The sequence below is a fragment of the Hordeum vulgare genome, chromosome 2H (genome assembly GCF_904849725.1).
Source record: "Hordeum vulgare subsp. vulgare chromosome 2H, MorexV3_pseudomolecules_assembly, whole genome shotgun sequence".
Lineage (NCBI taxonomy): Eukaryota > Viridiplantae > Streptophyta > Magnoliopsida > Poales > Poaceae > Hordeum > Hordeum vulgare.
This window is the reverse complement of record NC_058519.1, coordinates 59731996-59751103: the sequence shown is the minus strand read 5'-3', so window position 1 is coordinate 59751103 and position 19108 is coordinate 59731996.

Genomic DNA, 19108 nt, shown 5'->3' with positions numbered 1-19108 from the left:
TTGTTGCATGTCTTACGTGGTGACCAAGGGTATCTAGTAGGATCGCATCTTACTTACGCAAACACCACAACGGAGATATATGAGTTGCTATTTAACCTCATCCAAGGACCTCCTCGGTCAAATCTGATTCAACTAAAGTTGGAGAAACCGACACTTGCGAGTGATCTTTGAGCAAAGGGGGTTACTCGTAACGATGAAACCAGTCTCTCGTAAGCGTACGAGTAATGTCGGTCCAAGCCGCTTCAATCCAACAATACCGCGGAATCAAGAAAAGACTCAGGAGGGCAGCAAAACGCACATCACCGCCCACAAAACCTTTTGTGTTCTACTCGAGAAGACATCTACGCATGAACCTAGCTCTGATACCACTGTTGGGGAACGTCGCATGGGAAACAAAAAATTTCCTACGCGCACGAAGACCTATCATGGTGATGTCCATCTACGAGAGGGGATGAGTGATCTACGTACCCTTGTAGATCGAACAGCAGAAGCGTTAGAGAACGCGGTTGATGTAGTGGAACGTCCTCACGTCCCTCGATCCGCCCCGCGAACAATCCCGCGATCAGTCCCACGATCTAGTACCGAACGGACGGCACCTTCGCGTTCAGCACACGTACAGCTCGAGTTGGACTTGGTTTGGTGGGAGGAGTCCCCCTCCCTTCCCACTTCTTCCCTCTTTTTTTTTCCTTTGATTTTCTTCTCTTGGCGCATAGGCCCCTTTGGGGCTGTCCCACCAGCCCACTAAGGGCTGGTGTGTCTCCCCAAAGCCTATGGGCTTCCCCGGGGTGGGTTGCCCCCCCGGTGAACTCCCGGAACCCATTCGTCATTCCCGGTACATTCCCGGTAACTCCGAAAACCTTCCGGTAATCAAATGAGGTCATCCTATATATCAATCTTCGTTTCCGGACCATTCTGGAAACCCTCGTGACGTCCGTGATCTCATCCGGGACTCCGAACAACATTCGGTAACCAACCATATAACTCAAATACGCATAAAACAACGTCGAACCTTAAGTGTGTAGACCCTGCGGGTTCGAGAACTATGTAGACATGACCCGAGAGACTCCTCGGTCAATATCCAATAGCGGGACCTGGATGCCCATATTGGATCCTACATATTCTACGAAGATCTTATCGTTTGAACCTCAGTGCCAAGGATTCGTATAATCCCGTATGTCATTCCCTTTGTCCTTCGGTATGTTACTTGCCCGAGATTCGATCGTCAGTATCCGCATACCTATTTCAATCTCGTTTACCGGCAAGTCTCTTTACTCGTTCCGTAATACAAGATCCCGCAACTTACACTAAGTTACATTGCTTGCAAGGCTTGTGTGTGATGTTGTATTACCGAGTGGGCCCCGAGATACCTCTCCGTCACACGGAGTGACAAATCCCAGTCTTGATCCATACTAACTCAACTAACACCTTCGGAGATACCTGTAGAGCATCTTTATAGTCACCCAGTTACGTTGCGACGTTTGATACACAGAAAGCATTCCTCCGGTGTCAGTGAGTTATATGATCTCATGGTCATAGGAATAAATACTTGACACGCAGAAAACAGTAGCAACAAAATGACACGATCAGCATGCTACGTCTATTAGTTTGGGTCTAGTCCATCACGTGATTCTCCCAATGACGTGATCCAGTTATCAAGCAACAACACCTTGTTCATAATCAGAAGACACTGACTATCATCGATCAACTGGCTAGCCAACTAGAGGCATGCTAGGGACGGTGTTTTGTCTATGTATCCACACATGTAAATGAGTCTTCATTCAATACAATTATAGCATGGATAATAAACTATTATCTTGATACAGGAATTATAATAATAACTATACATTTATTATTGCCTCTAGGGCATAATTCCAACAGTTGTAACACGGCTACCTCAAGACTTTGAATGTGGTGCCATGGTCGGGGTTGATGCACTCTAGCAAGGTAAGCATCATGGCCCCATTGGGACTATGAGAACAACCGAGCAAGGTGTGGGTCATCAAGCACGAATGGAGTGTTATCAATGCTGGAGCATTAAACTAGCAATGAACAGTTCTACTTTTATATTGAACCAAGCTTGGGGGTTGGTGTTGGACAGAATGTGGTATTGCAAAAGTTTTTCGATGAATTTAACTCAAACAATAATCTGTTTAGTACTAGACTACAGTTGTGACACCCTCGATTTAATCGTATGCTAATCATGCACGCAAATGCGTACGATCAAACTCAAGGACTCACGGAAAGATATCAAAACACAACTCTAGACACAAATAAAACATACAAGCTTCATATTACAAGCCAGAGGCCTCGAGGGTTAGAATACAGAAGCTCGATAAACACACGAGTTAGCGGAAGCAACAAATATCTGAGTACAGACATTAAACATGGGGTGCCTTAGAGAAGACTAGCACAAAAGAAACACGATTGAACGAGGCCAGGCCTCGTGCCTGGGAACCTCCTAAACTACTCCTGGTCTTCAGCGGCCTCCACGAAGAAGACACCACCAGGGGGCAGACGTCGGTAGGAAACTCCATCTCCTGGGCTCCATCATCTAGTCGCAGGAACGGATCAAGCGGGCAAAGGGGGAGCAAAGCAGCGGTGAGTACTCATCCAAAGCACTCGCAAGACTTACATCAGAACTATGCTAATTATGCATCAGTATCAAAGAAAGGGGAGTTTGTATCTGGACTGACTGCAACAATGCAATAATAGAGAAAGAAGGCCTAGTCCTATTGAAAACTAGCATCTTCAAGGGTCTTGCAGCAATAGACGAGAGTAGAGCAAGGTAACACAAATAATAGTCATATTGTTGCGGAAAAATTAATATGAGGTCACGCCCAGAGATCCTCCCTCGGCTCCCTGCGAGGAAGAAATCCTCGAGCAACTATTCCAGTTAAGTAACAGTTGTAGTTGTATAAGATCAGGGCACAACTCCAAGTCGTCCTGTAACCGTGGACACGGCTATCCGAATAGTTAATTTTCATCCCTGTAGGGGTGCACCAAGTTTCCTGTCACGCTCGATAACACTCTGGCCGGACACGCTTTTCTGGGTCATGCCCGTCCTCGGAATATCGACACGTAGCAGCCCCACCTAAGCTCAACAGAGAGGTCAGCCCGCCGGTCTAACTCCTAAGCACAAAGGGGTCGTGGGCCCACTTACCCTCCGCGCTCCTACACGATGCGAGGGCGGCCGACGTCAGTCCTAGGACCCCTTAATACAAGAGCGATGCATCTCGGGACCACTCGGGCGCGCGCCGCTACATCGCTGACGTCTGAAGAGCTTCGGCTGATACCGCGACGTCGAGTACCCTTAATTCTTCCCACGCAGACGGTTAGTGCAAAAAGGTCTCCGACCAACACAGATCAAATACCCAAATCCATTATAATTTTAATTATGTCATCGATACAAACACGCGGGAATCCACCCACCTAACATCTATTCATCGAAGATCCCACTAACATGGTCAAGTAACTGTGTGGTAGAAACATCAGGGAGAATCCGAGGTATCACCCTCGTTGGATTCCGAACGATGTATCCGTCAAGCTGGACCTAGAGGAATCACCCTCGAGGGTCCCACACTTGAGGGATTACACGACATAGGCATCGTTGGGAATGGTGAAATAGGAATCACCCTTGATAACCACGACCGACTAGCTACACTACATATGTATCATCATGAGTACTTCGCGAGGTGTAACCCTCGGTACCCGATAGTAGCTCTGTAGCATCGTACAACTAAGGGGGGTGTAAGTGGTGTGTTGGGTCTGGCTCGTCGATCAGGGATCGAGACTTGAAAACAAAGGGGGCAACTGGACTATGGGGTCAGAGGGAATGACTGCTCCACCTATACTAAACAGTTTAAAGATACAGTACTGAAAGTAGCAGTTCATCAAAATTAGGCTATGCATCAGATATAGGAGCTAACTACAGTAGTAGCAAAGTTCTAATGCAAGCATGAGGAAGAAAGAATGGGCGATATATGGACGATCAAGGGGGGTTTGCTTGCCTTGTTGCTCTGCGGCAAAGGGCTGGTCGTCGGGAAGGTAGGTGTACCCGGCAGCAACGTCAGACTCGGGGTCTATCGGTAAGAAGAGGGTACAAAAACAAAAAATAACATCAACAGGTGCAACACTAAGCATGACAAGGCAATATGCAGGTTAGGCTTGAGCTAAGGCAGTAACATCCTGTTGGGGAACGTTAAATGGGAAACAAACAATTTCCTACGCCACACGAAGACCTATCATGGTGATGTCCATCTACGAGAGGAGATTTTGATCTACATACCCTTGTAGATCGCATAGCAGGAAGCGTTAAGAAACACGGTTCATGTAGTGGAACGTCCTCACGTCCCTCGATCCGCCCCGCGAACCGTCCCACAAACCGTCCCGCGATCCGTCCCACGACCCGTCCCACGATCCGCTCCGATCTAGTGCCGAACGGACGGCACCTCCGCGTTCAGCACACGTACATCTCGACGATGATCTCGACATTCTTGATCCAGCAAGCAAGATGAAGAAGTAGATGAGTTCTCCGGCAGCGTGACGGCGCTCCGGTGGTGGTGAAGATCTACTCCTGCAGGGATCCGCCCGAGCTCCGCAGAAATATGATCTAGAGGTAAAACTATGGTGTCTAGATCTGAGTTGCACGTGGCAAAAGTTGTCTCAAATCAGCCCTAAATCACCACTATATATAGGAGGGAGAGGGAGGAGTCTTTCCTTGAGGGCCAAGCCCTCAAGGGTGCTCCGGCTAGGGAGGAGGAGGAGTCCTACTCCAATCCTAGTCCAACTAGGATTGGAAAGTGCAGTCCTTCTCTTCCTTCCCACCTTTCTTTTTTTTCTTTGGTTTTCTTTCTCTGGCGCATAGGCCCTCTTGGGCTGTCCCACCAGCACAATAAGGGATGGTGTGCCACCCTAGGGCCTTTGGGCTTCCCCCGGGTAGGTTGACCCCCTCCCGGTGAACTTCCGGAACCCATTCGTCATTCCCGGTACAATCCGGCTAATGACCGAAAACCTTCCGGTAACCATATTCGTCTCCGGACCATTCCAGAAACCCTTGTGACATCCATGATCTCTTCCGGGACTCCGAACAACATTCGGTAACCACACATATAACTCAACTATACTAAAACATCGCCGGACCTTAAGTGTGCAGACCCTGCGAGTTCGAGAACTATGTAGACATGCCCCGAGGTACTCCTCGGTCAATATCCAATAGCGGGACCTGGATGCCCATATTGGATACTACATATTATCCGAAGATCTTATCGGTTGAACCTCAGTGTCAAGGACTCATATAATCCCGTATGTCATTCCCTTTATCCTTCGGTATGTTACTTGCCCGAGATTCGATCATCGGTATCCGCATACCTATTTCAATCTCGTTACCGGCAAGTCTCTTTACTCGCTCTATAATACAAGATCCCGTGACTTACACTTAGTCACATTGCTTGCAAGGATTGTGTGTGATGTTGTATTACCGAGTGGGCCCCGAGACACCTCTCCGTCACACGGAGTGACATATCCCAGTCTTGATCCATAATAACTCAACGGACACCTTCGGAGATACCTGTAGAGCACCTTTATAGTCACCCAGTTACGTTGTGACATTTGATGCACACAAGGTATTCCTCCGGTGCTAGTGAGTTATATGATCTCATGGTCATAGGAACAAATACTTGACACGCAGAAAACTATAGCAATAAAACGACACGATCAATATGCTACGTTCATAGCTTGGGTCTAGTCCATCACATGATTCTCCTAATGATGTTATCCAGTTATCAAGCAACGACACTTTGCACATAGTGAGAAAACCTTGACTATCCTTGATCAACTGGCTAGCCAACTAGAGGCTTGCTAGGGACATTGTTGTGTCTATGTATCCACACATGTATCTATGTTTTCATTCAATACAATTATAGCATGGATAATAAATGATTATCTTTAAACAGGAAATATAATAATAACTATTTATAATTGCCTCTAGGGCATATTTCCAACAGTCTCCACTTGCACTAGAGTCAATAATCTAGTCCTTACATCGCCATGCAATTTACATGGTAATAAATCGAACACCCATACAGTTCTGGTGTTGGTCATGTTTTGCTCGTGGAAGAGGTTTAGTCAGCGGGTCTGCTACATTCAGATCCGTGTGCACTTTGCAAATATTCACGTCCTCTCCTTCGACGTAGTCGCAGATGAGGTTGAAGCGTCGTTTGATGTGTTTGGTCTTCTTGTGAAACCTTGGTTCCTTTGCTAAGGCAATGGCACAAGTGTTGTCACATAACAGAGTCAATGGATCTAGTGCGCTCGGCACAACTCCAAGATCTGTCATGAATTGCTTCATCCAGGCACCCTCCTTTGCTGCCTCCGAGGCAGCCATGTACTCCGCTTCACATGTAGAATCTGCTACGACACTCTGCTTGGAAATGCACCAGCTTACCGCACCCCCATTAAGAATAAATACGTATCCGGTTTGCGACTTAGAGTCATCCGTATCGGTGTCAAAACTTGCGTCGACGTAACCTTTTACGATGAGCTCTTTGTCACCTCCATAAACGAGAAACATTTCCTTAGTCATTTTCAGGTACTTCACAATATTCTTGACCGCCATACAGTGATCCACTCCTGGATTACTTTGAAACCTGCCTCCCATACTTATGGCTAAGCTGACGTCTCGTCTAGTGCACAACATTGCATACATGATAGGACCTACAACTGAAGCGTAGGGGACGGAACTCATTTGTTCTCTATGTTCCGTAGTTGCTGGGCACTGAGTCTTACTCAATTTTATACCTTGCAATACTGGCAAGAACCCTTTCTTGGAATGATCCATTTTGAACTTCTTCAAAACTTTATCAAGGTATGTGCTTTGTGAAAGTCCTATCACGCGTTTCGATCTATCCCTATAGATCTTAATGCCTAGAATGTAAGCAACTTCTCCTAGGTCCTTCATAGAGAAACTTTTATTCAAGTAATCCTTTATGCTCTCCAAAAGCTCCACGTTGTTTCCAATCAGCAATATGTCATCCGCGTATAATATTAGAAACGCCACAGAGCTCCCACTCACTTTCTTGTAAATACAAGATTCTCCAACCACTTGTATAAACCCAAATGCTTTGATCACCTCATGAAAGTGCTTATTCCAACTCCGAGATGCTAGCACTAGTCCATAAATGGATCGCTGAAGCTTGCATACTTTTTTAGCATTCTTTGGATCGACAAAACCTTCGGGTTGCATTATATACAACTCTTCCTTAAGAAAACCGTTAAGGAACACCGTTTTGACATCCATATGCCAGATTTCATAATCGTAAAAGGTAGTTATTGCTAACATGATTTGGATGGACTTAAGCATCGCTACCGGTGAGAAAGTCTCACTGTAGTCAACTCCTTGAACTTGTGAAAAACCCTTTGCCACAAGTGGAGCTTTATAAATAGTCACATTACCATGTGCGTCCGTCTTCTTCTTATACATCCATTTGTTCTGAATAGCCTTGCGGCCTTCAGGTAGTACTTCCAAAGTCCACACTTTGTTCTCGTACATGGATCCTATCTCAGACTTCATGGCCTGCAGCCATTTGTTGGAATCCAAGCCCACCATTGCTTCTTCATAATTCGCAGGTTCATTGTTGTCTAAACATAATCGTTAAGACAGGATTACCGTACCACTCAGGAGCAGTACGTGATCTTGTCGACCTGCGAGGTCCGATAGCTACTTGATCTGAAGTTTCATGATCATCATCATCAACTTGCTCCTCAACCGGCGCCGCAGCAACATGGGTTTCCCATTGCTCTGCGCCACCATCTAGAGGGATTAGAGGTTCGACAACCTCATCAAGTTCTATCTTCCTCCCACTCAATTCTTTTGAGAGAAACTCCTTCTCAAGAAAAACTTCGTTTTTAGCAACAAACACTTTGCCCTCGGATTTGAGATAGAAGGTATACCCAACTGTCTCTTTTAGGTAACCTATGAAGACGCAGTTTTCCGCTTTGGGTTCGAGCTTTTTAGGCTGAAGCTTTTTGACATAAGCATCACATCCCCAAACTTTAAGAAATGACAACTTTGGTCTTTTGCCATACCACAGTTCGTATGGTGTCGTCTCAACGGATTTTGATGGTGCCCTATTTAAAGTGAATGCAGCTGTCTCTAATGCATAACCCCATAACGATAACGACAAATCGATAAGAGACATCATAGATCGCACCATATCTAACAAAGCACGATTACGACATTCGGACACACCATTACGCTGTGGTGTTCCAGGCGGTGTCAATTGTGAAACAATTCCACATTGTCTTAAGTGAGCACCAAACTCGAAACTCAGATATTCACCCCCACGATCAGACCGTAGGAACTTGATCTTCTTGTTACGATGATTTTCAACTTCACTCTGAAATTGCTTGAACTTCTCAAATATTTCAGACTTGTGCTTCATCAAGTATACATAACCATATCTACTCAAATCGCCAGTGAAAGTGAGAAAATAACGATATCCACTGCACGCCTCCACACTCATCGGACCGCATACATCGGTATGTATGATTTCCAACAAGTCACTTGCACGCTCCATTGTTTTGGAGAACGGAGTCTTAGTCATCTTGCCCATGAGGCATGGTTCGCAGGTGTCAAGTGAATCAAAGTCAAGTGACTCCAAAAGTCCATCGGTATGGAATTTCTTCATGCGCTATACACCAATATGACCTAATCGGTAGTGCCATAAAAACATGGCGATATCATTGTTAACTCTAACTCTTTTGGTTTCAATGTTATGTATATGTGTATCATCACTATCAAGATTCAATATGACACTACTGGAATTCAGTTATTTGCCGTCTGCCACATCTTTGCCGTCAGCCAGCAGACGGCAAAGAACCTCTATGCCGTCAGCTTTGAGAAAACAGACGGTAAAGATATGGCTGATGGCAAAAAACCTATTTGCGATCAGCCACCTCTTTGCCGTCTGTCAACCGACGGCAAAGGTAGTGAAGGCACACGACAAATATCTCAGGATAACGTCCCCACCCCACCCCTTTGCCATCTGCCTAACTACCTTTGCCGTCCGCTGTAGACGGCAAAGGGGATGGACCCCTAACGTTCGTCCTACCCACCCGCTCCCCCACTCTCTCTCCAACTATCTCTTCCCTCTCTCTCCACCGCAACCGCCACCCCACCCCAGCGCCAACGCCGCCACCCCACCCCAGCCCCACCGCCCCACCCCAGCGCCGCCACCCCACCCCAGCGCCGCCGCGGCACCACTGGAGCCGCTCCGACACCCACCCCGCCCCGGCCCACCCTAGCGTGGCCGCCGCACCACTGGAGCCCACCCCCACCCCACCCCTCGCCAGCCCTCTCCTTCCTACGCCGCTCCCCCACTCCACACCTCACCGGCCCTCTCCTCCCTACGCCGCTCCCCCACTCCACACCTCACCGGCCCTCTCCTCCCTACGCCGCTCCCCTACCCCACCCCACTCCACCCCTCGCCGGCACTCCTCCCTGTAGCGCTACCCCACCCCACCGACCCCACCCACCCCTGCCCCTCATCCCCCACGCCGGTGCCCATGCCACGCCAGGCGCCCCCATCTCCCCCAGTGCCCCTGCCGCCCCCCGGTGCCACTGCCGCACCACCGCCCCCGCCGATGAGTACCACCGTCGGTCGCCCCTTTTTTTCCATTTTTTATGTTTTTTGTTTCGGTTAATTTGGTTAGTTTTATTTTTCATTAGGTTAGTTTATTAGTTTATTAAGTTAGTTTATTAGGTCAATTAGGTTAGTTAGTTAGGTTAGAAGAAAAAAGAAGAAAAAAAGAAGGGAAAAATGAAAAAGGAAAAAGGAGAAGAAGAAAAGAATTAGAAGAAGAAGAAGGAAAAGATGATGGAAAAGAAGAAGAAGAAGAAGAAGAAGAAGAAGAACAAGAGGAGGAGGAGGAGGAGAAAGAAGAAGAAGAAGAAGAAGAAGAAGAAGAAGAAGAAGAAGAAGAAGAAGAAGAAGAAGAAAGAGGAGAGAGGAGAAGAAGAAAGAAGAGGAAAAAGGAAAAGAAGGAAGAAGAAGAAGAAGAATAAGAAGAGGAAAAAGGAAAAGAAGGAAGAAGAAGAAGAAGAAGAGAAGAAGAGAAGAAGACATAATAAGTCCAAAATGGCATAATTAGCCCGTTTAGCTCCAAAATGACATAATAAGTCCAAAATAGCATAATTAGCCCATATATTCTAGAGGCCCCCGACGCCCGACGCCACCAACCCCTGACCCCCGACGCCACTAACACCCGACTCCCGACCCCCGACGCCCAACACCACTGACCCCGACCCCCGACCCCCGACTCCACTAACCCCCGACCCCCGACGCCCGACGCCACTGACCCTCGACTCCCGACACCACTGACCCTTGACCCCCGATGCCCGACGCCACTGACCCTCGACTCCCGACACCACTCACCCTCGACCCCCGACCCCCGACGCCACTGACCCTCGACCCCCGACCCCCTACCCCCGACCCCCGACGCCACTAACACCAAACCCCAGACCCCCGACACCTCTTTAGCCTCTTGTTGATCGAAAAGACCCCAACCCCCGATGCTAGTGACCCTCGACCCCCGACGACACTCACCCCCGACCATCGACGCATTTAACCTGACTCCCGACCACCGACACCCGACACCACCGACCCTCGATGCCACTAAGCCCCAACCCCCGACACCTCTTCTACTTACTGTTGAACGAGAAGGTGCTTTTCGGCCTTCTAGAGGCCCACCGAGTCATAGTTTTATAAATTATGAGTTAGGTCACATATTTTCCGATTATGTTAATTATAAAAACATCATATTTGTGTTGATCGTGTGAATTTCAATGTGCAGTTGTTCGATGACCTTCACGTGCGTTGGACGAGCTCCGTCCTTGCGTTTGTTGGTGAGCACAAATGACTTCTCCTCCTACCCCCTTAATTTGCTCTGTCCCGGTCTTCGTGCCGATGAAACTTGCTAGCTATAGGTTTCTTAAATCATAAGTATGCGTGACCAGTATGCGTCTCCCGTTCAAAAGGGCGACATCTGTAAATATGCATTTCTTTGCATATTTATAATCGCCATCCTTTCAAATTGTCCAACATTATCCATGGACAGCCCGAGTATGTGAAGATTGGGTTTGTTTTCCCGTATGCTGTGCTCTGGATCCGATGCAGAATTTCGTCAGTGCCTCCCTGTTGTTCTGCAGGTACACATCCTCTCTGCTTATTGCCGAGACGTGTATCAGTAGAACAGCGGGGAGGTGCTGCCAAAATTCTGCGTCGCATCTGGAGCAGAGCATGGGAAAACGAACCCAATCTACACATACTCGGGTGGGATTATGACCTATCTTTACCTATTAGCGTGTAGGTTGCATGGACGTAATAAAACTGACAAACCTGATTAGCGTATGAATATAGATGATGAATTATATATTTATTTCTTGTGCGCCCATAGGTAGCTAGGCAACATGAGTGATCGTGCTTGGATGTACACTGGTCACCCTAGTCATAAAGACATGACCCATGAATGGTTAACAAAAACCAAGGGGTTTGTGAGAGCCGCATTTGCAAATGGCCAGCAAAAAAATGGTGCCCGTGTCCCAACTATGACAACTAGAAAAAGCAGACAGAGTTTGAAATGGGTAAATGCTACTGCAACAAAAGACCTTCCAATGGCGCCAGAATAGGCACGTCGACGGGAGAATACTTGGCTTGCTCCTTCTGCTGCGGCTACGCCTTAAGGGACTTCCTGGGCAAGTATGCAAAGGATTTCCCCCGTGGCCTTGGAGCCTTGCGTTGGTGTTCCCTCGAAGCGAAAAGGGTGATGTAGCGTAGCGGTGGTAAGTATTTCCCTCAGTTTGAGAACCAAGGTATCAATCCAGTGGAGGAGTATCTCAAGTACCTGCACAAACACAAAAGCTTGCTCCCAACGCTATGAAGGGGTTGTCAATCCCTTATATATTGTTTGCCAAGTGAGAACTGAAAGGAACAAAGTAACAAAGCAAAGTAAAAGCGGAGGTGTAAACGATGGATGTGAATAGACTAGGGGGGCGTAGTGTTTACTAGTGGCTTCTCTCATGAAAGCAAGTAGACGGTGGGTGAACAAACTATTGTCTTGCAATTGATAGAACGGCGCAAAGTCGTGACGATATCTATGCAATGATTATATCTATATGCATCACGTCCAAAACAAGTAGACCGATACTTTCCGCATCTACTACTATTACTCCACACGTCGACCGCTATCCAGCATGCATCTAGTGTATTAAGTCCATAAGAACAGAGTAACGCCTTAAGCAAGATGACATGATGTAGAGGGATAATCTCAAACCAATGATAAAAACCCTATCTTTTTACCCTTGATGGCAACTACTTGATGTGTGCCTTGCTGCCCCTACTGTCATTGGGAAAGGTCACCACATGGTAGAACCCAAAACCAAGCACTTCTCCCATTGCAAGAATCATAGATCTAGTTGGCCAAACAAAACCCAAGACTCGGAGAGACTTACAAGGATATCAAATCATGCATATAAGAAATCAGCAAAGACTCAAATATATATCATAGATAATCTGATCACAAATCCACAATTCATCGGATCTCGACAAACACACCGCCAAAGAAGATTACATCGGATAGATCTCCATGAAGATCATGGAGAACGTTGTAATGAAAATCCAAGAGAGAGAAGAAGCCATCTAGTTATTAACTACGGACCCGTAGGTCTGAAGTGAACTACTCACGAGTCATTGGAGGGGCGATGATGATGATGAAGAAGCCCTCCAACTCCAAAGTTGTCACGCCCAAGAGGCGACCCTATCCTTAATTTGGCACGAGGGCCTCGTCAGGGATAGAAGCGCATCTCGTCGTGTCGCAAGAATGGATATCGTTACAAGTACATGTACTGAACAGAAGAGATATAAATAGAGTTTGCTTATTCTCGCCACAAGCTACATCAGAGTCACATCAGTACATTACATATTCATCAAGAGTAAGAGCAGGGTCCGACTACGGACGAAAATAAACGACAAAAGAAGAACGACGTCCATCCTTGCTATCCTAGGCTGCCGGCCTGGAACCCATCCTAGATCGATGAAGAAGAAGAAGAAGAGGCAACTCCAAATGAACAATCAACGCGCTCGCGTCAAACAACCTCTACCTGTACCTACAACTGGTGTTGTAGTAATCTGTGAGCCACAGAGGACTCATCAATCTCATTTCCAAAGGTATCAAGACTAGCAAAGCTTAATGGGTGAGGCATGGTTAAGTGGTGAGGTTGTAGCAGCGGCTAAGCATATATATGTGGCTAGCTTACGAGTACCATAAATCAGAGGGGGAAGATCTACGCATAACGGACGTGAACTACTGATGATCAAATGAACGATCCTGAACACCTACCTACGTCAGACATAACCCCACCGTGTCCTCGATCGGAGAAGGAACTCACGAACGAGACAGTCACGGTTACGCACACAGTTGGCATGTTTTAGTTAAGTTAACTTCAAGTTATCTAGAACCTGTGTTAAACAAAGCTTCTACGTTGCCACATAACCGCGGGCAAGGCTTTCCGAAAGATTTAACCCTGCAGGGGTGCTCCAACTAGTCCATCACAAATTACCACAAGCCGCATAGAAATCCTCAATCACGAAGCTCGCGATCTCGTCGGATTCCCTAATGGAAAACCTCAACTCTGAGATTACCCAAAGCATCACCGGAATCCCGATGCACAAGATATCTCGTCAAAGGTAAAACTAATCCAGCAAGGCCGCCCGACGTGTCGACGATCCCGATAGGAGTCGCGTACCTCGTTCTCAGGACACGGCGGATGAGCTAGACGTCGGGATCGCTAAACCTCCGGGTGACCAGAGGGGCGCCGGACATCGCTCAGGTGGGACCAACACTCATGAGGAGCACTGGCCCGGAGGTTGATTAAATTATCCTCGGGGTCCGGAAAGTCCCTATGCAATTTTATTAGGTGTTTAGGCAAATGTAGTACCAAAGTTGGGCCTTGCCAGACCAGCTTTAATCTAAAACGAATTATCAAGGGGGTCCCCATAACAACCCCGATCGTGTTAGGAGCGCTCAATTATGGAACATAACACCGGTAGCCGGTAACTAAGGGGGCAAAGGTGGAACAAAACACCAGGCTAGAAAGGCCGAGCCTTCCACCTTTTACCAGGTATATAGGTGCATTAAATTAAATAGCAATTGAATATGGTGATATAACAAGGAACCCATGCTTTGCATGGAAGCAACTGCACCTGCAACTAGCAACGCTATCAACAGGGTTAAGCAAGCAGTAACATAGCCAATCAGTGGTTTGCTAGGGTGAACAGGTTGATGGTTTCATGGCATTGTAGAGAGGCTGATATTTAACAGGTGGTAGGCAACGAGACGTAAACGATAGCAACGGTAAAACTAGCATGGAAATGATAGTAATGGTATCTGGGGAAATGATCATCTTGCCTGAGATCCCACTTGGAAGAAGAATGCCTCCATGAAGCAGACGAACCGACGTAGTCGAACGGGTCCTCACATCCGACACGCTTGCGGAACTCTATCAAGACAGGGAAAACCGGAAACAAGCATCAACACACGAAATTCACCCCACGATACACAACACTAATGATGCATGAGATACTGAATACATGCAAGTCACGACATGACAAATCACACAATCAAGCACTACACATTAAGTGAAGTTCAATATGCACGAGTTGCATATTGACGAAACTCCACGTTACTTATTTAGTTTACTCCCGGTTATCTATGCGGCAATATTAATGTTTTCAAACATGCAAGAGGTGAAGCGGAAATTAAACTACCTATCTAGGCATTTTAAATGAGGTCGGAAATGACATATAGCACCTCCGACACGACCTCACATGTTAATTTACAATTCTGTTCAGATCTGAATTAACACCTTTAATTAGTTGTTAAACAGAAAAACAAATAGGTTCACGTGATTCTACGCGTCAAGGCAAGCAATCTACACATAGAAAACATCTCCAACGGAGCTACGGACCAAAAGTTACAAGCATCGCAAGATATGATGGCATGAATGCAAAATGTGTGCAACGGCGGCTACGAGCACTTCAACACATGCAACCAGCAAGAGAAAATGAAACTACACAAGATTCTAAGCAAGTTTCATGTAGGACACGACCAAAACGGAGCTACGGTTCGAAAACTACGAGCAAAACAAGAAATGACTACAATCTGCCAAAATCAGCCACATAGCAATTTCTACGCCTCACAACTTCGGCTACACAACTCCGATAAGCTCAAGAAAGGCATGGCACGGAAGAGGGCAATAAGCACTACTACAAACAACTAACAACAACTAGCATGGCATCATGGATCACTAGGGAAAGAAGTCTCAAAAAGGCATCCCACTCACAATTTCAGACTTAGAGAAAATTACACCTCGTCAAAGTGCAGTTTTCAGCCTGAAACTATATTGACAGCAGAAAAACCTATAGCTACAGGACTCCAAATGGCATGAAACTTAACAGCATGCTAGAGAAACATAAGGGGTACAAATAACTCCATTGGACCAACCCCAAAAGAGCTACAGATCACAAGAGGTAAGGAAGACAAGACAGCAACAAAATAATAACAGATTCCAGACTTAGAAATATTTCAGCTCCTCTAAAACAGCACTATTTCTAGCAACTAGAGGACAATCAAAACACACCTAACCATGCATTTCTATTGCAACCAAAAATACCAGGGGCTAAACAAAACATCCAAGAAGAATTCCCTAGTGGACAACTTATTCAAACGAGGCCCGGAATAAAACCTACGAATTAAACAAAAGGGCATCACAGCAAAATATCGCGCGAATTAACTTACTCAAAAACTAAAACTAATTGCACAGAAAAATCCATGGGATTTTTCTACCCCGAAAACATATAAAATAAGTGGGGTTTGCAACACAAAATAAAGCCACACATTAATGCGGGAAAATAACCTATATACGAAAAAGTATACTACCGGCAAATCCCTACACGTAAAAATACAATTGGCCCCTCTAATATACATGGAAAAATGGTCCCTACAACATGGGCATTTATACCACGGCATCCGGGCTATCCGAGCATGCGCAAAAAATAAATACCGGACACTAACAAATTAGGACAGCAAGTTAATCTATGCATACGGCACGCCAAACGACGTCGAATAAGAATGCAAGTCTTATAATCGGGTTCTACGCGAGAAAATACACGTTTTACATATATAAAACGTTGCGAACCGACTAACGGTTGAAAAGATACACGCGTTTTAAAAATACGTCTATTTTCTGGAATTTATTAATTTCTAAAATTCCTAAAAACCTAAATGGGCCGAAAGGGCAGCGACAAATAACGAAATAATAAGAAGGCGGGGAATAGCTCACCTTGGTGGGCTTCGGGGCCGGCCTGGCCGAGGCGAGAAGGTGGGCCGGCTCAGATCTGGGGCGGACTGGCTGCTGGGGAGGGCCGACCGGCCTGGCCTTGGGGCTCCCGGTGGAACAGGCCGGGCTGCTGGGCCGGCGGGAGGAGGCCCACGTGGCCAGGCGAGGCGCCGGTCAACGCTCGCGAGGCGAGCTGGCCTCGACCTCCCGTCGCTGCCATGGCGGCGTCGCGCTGCGCCGACGGCCGGCGAGGCACGGCCGGGATGCGAGGAAGCCGAGGGGCGGCGGAACCCGACGGGATCCGGCCTGAGGAGGCGGCAGAAGGGAGATCCGGCGGCGGCAGAGCTCGGGATCACGAGCTGCGGCGGCGCTGGGGTGGCGATCCGACCGGGAACCGACGGGGAGGAACTGGCCGCGGGATCCGGCAGCGGCGGTGCTGGCCGGCGGGGCTTCCTGGCGAGGGCTCCTGGCGGTGGCCGGTGGCCAGCGGCCGGCGGGGAGGGGCTCGGGCAGCACGGGGACGGCAGAAGCTCGGGCAGAACGGGGCGGCGGCGGCTCGGGCCTGCGCGGCGGCGCGATGCGGGCTCGGGCGGGCTCCAGATGGGCCTGGCGGGCCCACGGCGGCTGGGAATGGTGGGGGAGAGAGAGGGGAATTAGGGTTAGGCGCGGAAAACGAGGCAAGATTAGGGGGAGGCTGCCTAAAATTTAGGAGGGGGTCTATATTGTTGGGGAACGTCGCATGGGAAACAAAAATTTTCCTACGCGCACGAAGACCTATCATGGTGATGTCCATCTACGAGAGGGGATGAGTGATCTACGTACCCTTGTAGATCGTACAGCAGAAGCGTTAGTGAACGCGGTTGATGTAGTGGAACGTCCTCACGTCCCTCGATCCGCCCCGCGAACAATCCCGCGATCAGTCCCACGATCTAGTACCGAACGGACGGCACCTCCGCGTTCAGCACACGTACAGCTCGACGATGATCTCGGCCTTCTTGATCCAGCAAGAGAGACGGAGAGGTAGAAGAGTTCTCCGGCAGCGTGACGGCGCTCCGGAGGTTGGTGATGACCTTGTCTCAGCAGGGCTCCGTCCGAGCTCCGCAGAAACGCGATCTAGAGGAAAAACCGTGGAGGTATGTGGTCGGGCAGCCGTGAGAAAGTCGTCTCAAATCAGCCCTAAAACCTTCGTATATATAGGTGGGAGGGAGGGGGGCCTTGCCTTGGGGTCCAAGGACCCCCAAGGAGTCGGCCGTGCCAAAGGTGGGGAGGACTCCCCCCCCAAACCGAGTTGGACTTGGTTTGGTGGGAGGAGTCCCCCTTCCTTCCCACCTCCTTCCTTTTTTTTTTCTTTCCTCTTGATTTTTCTTGTCTTGGCGCATTGGGCACTTGTGGGCTGTCCCACCAGCCCACTAAGGGCTGGTGTGGCTCCCCAAATGCCTATGGGCTTCCCCGGGGTGGGTTGCCCCCCCGGTGAACTCCCGGAACCCATTCGTCATTCCCGGTACATTCCCGGTAACTCCGAAAACCTTCCGGTAATCAAATGAGGTCATCCTATATATCAATCTTCGTTTCCGGACCATTCCGGAAACCATAATGACGTCCGTGATCTCATCCGGGACTACGAACAACATTCGGTAACCAACCATATAACTCAAATACGCATAAAACAACGTCGAACCTTAAGTGTGCAGACCCTGCGGGTTCGAGAACTATGTAGACATGACCCGAGAGACACCTCGGTCAATATCCAATAGCGGGACCTGGATGCCCATATTGGATCCTACATATTCTACGAAGATCTTATCATTTGAACCTCAGTGCCAAGGATTCGTATAATCCCGTATGTTATTCCCTTTGTCCTTCGGTATGTTACTTGCCCGAGATTCGATCGTCAGTATCCGCATACCTATTTCAATCTCGTTTACCGGCAAGTCTCTTTACTCGTTCCGTAATACAAGATCCCGTAACTTACACTAAGTCACATTGCTTGCAAGGCTTGTGTGTGATGTTGTATTACCGAGTGGGCCCCGAGATACCTCTCCGTCACATGGAGTGACAAATCCCAGTCTCGATCCATACTAACTCAACGAACACCTTCGGAGATACCTGTAGAGCATCTTTATAGTCACCCAGTTACGTTGCGACGTTTGATACACACAAAGCATTCCTCCGGTGTCCGTGAGTTATATGATCTCATGGTCATAGGATCAAATACTTGACACGCAGAAAACAGTAGCAACAAAATGACACGATCAACATGCTACGTCTATTAGTTTGGGTCTTAGTCCATCACATGATTCTCCTAATGATGTGATCCCGTTATCAAGTGACAACACTTGCCTATGGCCAGGAAACCTTGACCATCTTTGATCAACGAGCTAGTCAACTAGAGGCTTACTAGGGACAGTTTTTGTCTATGTATCCACACAAGTATTGTGTTTCCAATTAATACAATTATAGCATGGATAATAAACGATTATCATGAACTAAGAAATATAATAATAACTAATTTATTATTGCCTCTAGGGCATATTTCCAACAGTCTCCCACTTGCACTAGAGTCAATAATCTAGTTCACATCACCATGTGATTCCAACGAATCCAACACCCATATAGTTCTGGGGTCTGATCACGTCTTGCTTGTGAGAGAGGCTTTAGTCAACGGTTCTGAAACTTTCAGATCCGTGTGTTCTTTACAAATCTTTATGTCATCTTTAT